Source organism: Salvelinus namaycush, chromosome 8, assembly GCF_016432855.1.
Source record: "Salvelinus namaycush isolate Seneca chromosome 8, SaNama_1.0, whole genome shotgun sequence".
Taxonomy (NCBI): Eukaryota; Metazoa; Chordata; class Actinopteri; order Salmoniformes; family Salmonidae; genus Salvelinus; species Salvelinus namaycush.
In genome coordinates this window covers 4046270-4048343 of record NC_052314.1, presented here as the reverse complement: position 1 = coordinate 4048343, position 2074 = coordinate 4046270, and the positions used below count along the sequence as shown (strand labels likewise).

The 2074-nt window shown below is 44.7% G+C and overlaps 1 protein-coding gene across 1 annotated transcript in view; it reads left to right on the top strand.

Annotated features, from left to right (window-relative positions):
* Positions 1 to 752, top strand: part of pidd1 (p53-induced death domain protein 1) — a 41154-nt gene extending 40402 nt beyond the window's left edge. Inside the window, 1 exon segment of the mRNA XM_038999151.1 lies at positions 1 to 752. This exon segment is cut by the window's left edge and continues 881 nt beyond it. The gene's annotated coding sequence lies outside the window, so the exon portion shown is untranslated.
* Positions 753 to 2074: the final 1322 nt, after the last annotated feature.

Here is a 2074-nt window from a genome sequence, read left to right as displayed (position 1 = left end):
CCGGTACTGCAGTGGAAAGCCTCAGGCCGGACCAACCGGTACTGCAGTGGAAAGCCTCAGGCCGGACCGACCGGTACTGCAGTGGAAAGCTTTAGGCCGGACCGACCGGTACTGCAGTGGAAAGCCTCAGGCCGGACCGGCCGGACCAACCGGTACTGCAGTGGAAAGCCTCAGGCCGGACCAACCGGTTCTGCAGTGGAAAGCCTCAGGCCGGACCGACCGGTACTGCATTAGAGACATGGACAAACTGAGCTGAGAACATCAGCTGTAGAGAGACATGGACTATTTCAGTTGTGTGTTCCAGCCCTGCTCAGCTGCAGAGATGGTGGCTCCACACTAGGTACAGATGGCCGTCTTACACTTGACTAACTTGAACACCCGCCATGTGTGGTATGGTCTGGATAGTGTGTACCATCACCCAGCCGCCAGCCATTCAGCTGCTCTAATGGAGGCTGTTAGAACTGTAGCACAGAGGGGAAGGAAAACAACACATGCTGCTGACAGGGATGGGGTCAATGTCAATTCCAGTTCATTCAGGAAGCACACTGAAATTATAATTCTCTTTTTAAGTTTTCAATTAGCAAAATGTGGAATTTGAATTTTTGTTTACTTTCTGAATTGACTAGAATTGAAATTAAATTGACCCCAACCCTATTTGTTGGACTGGTGTTTTATTCAAATCCTGGCACCTCTATTGAACAATGTGTTCTTGACTTGCTGATAAACAGACAGATGAAGGAATGGACTCATCACTCTTGTGTTCTTGTCCTGTTATTTGTGGCATCATTCCTGTCAGATATACAATATACACCTGTTGAAATCACCAGAGGAGGTCTTTGTAAACCTCCTGTTGCCTCTGAGCTGAACTGTGAAGTGATTCATTTGTGATGTTATGATATAGTGCCTTGCAAAAGTATTCATCCCCCTTGGCATTTTTCCTATTTTGTTGCATTACAACCTGTAATTTAAATGGATTTTTATTTGGATTTCATGTAATGGACATACACAAAATAGTTCAAATTGGTGAAGTGAATTCAAAAAAGAACTTGTTTAAAAAAAATCTAAATGATTAAAAAAAGGAAAAGTGGTGCGTGCATATGTATTCACCCTCTTTGCTATGAAGCCCCTAAATATGATCTGGTGCAACCTATTACCTTCAGAAGTCACAGAAGCACCATTTAATCCATTATTAACAAATGGAAATAATATGGCACTACAACAAACCTACCAAGAGAGGGCTGCCCACCAAAACTCACGGACCAGGCAAGGAAGGCATTAATCAAAGAGACCAAAGATAACCCCGAAGGAGCTGCAAAGCTCCACAGTGAAGATTGGAGTATCTGTCCATAGGACCACTTTAAGTGGTACACTCCATAGAGCTGGGCTATACGGAAAAGTGTCCAGAAAAAAGCCATTGCTTGAAGAAAAAAATAAGCAAACACGTTTGGTGTTCGCCAAAAGGCATGTGGGAGACTCCCTAAACATATGGAAGAAGGTACTCTGGTCAGATGAGACTAAAATTGAGCTTTTTGTCCATCAAGGAAAACGCTATGTCTGGCGCAAACCCAACATCTCTCATCACCCCGAGAACATCATCCCCACAGTGACGCATGGTGGTGGAAGCATCATGCTGTGGGGATGTTTTTCATCAGCACGGACTGGGAAACTGGTCAGAATTGAAGGAATGATGGATGGTGCTAAATATAGGGAAATTCTTGAGGGAAACCTGTTTCAGTCTTCCAGAGATTTGAGACTGGGACGGAGGTTCACCTTTCAGCAGGACAATGACCCTAAGCATACTGCTAAAGCAACACTTGAGTGGTTTAAGGGGAAACATTTAAATGTCTTGGAATGGCCTAGTCAAAGCCCAGACCTCAATCCAATTGAGAATCTGGGGTATGACTTAAAGATTGCTGTACACCAGCGGAACCCATCCAACTTGAAGGAGCTGGAGCAGCTTTGCCTGGAAGAATGGGCAGAAATCCCAGTGGCTAGATGTGCCAAGCTTATAGAGACATACCCCAAGAGACTTGCAGCTGTAATTGCTGCAAAAGGTGTCTACAAAGTATTGGCT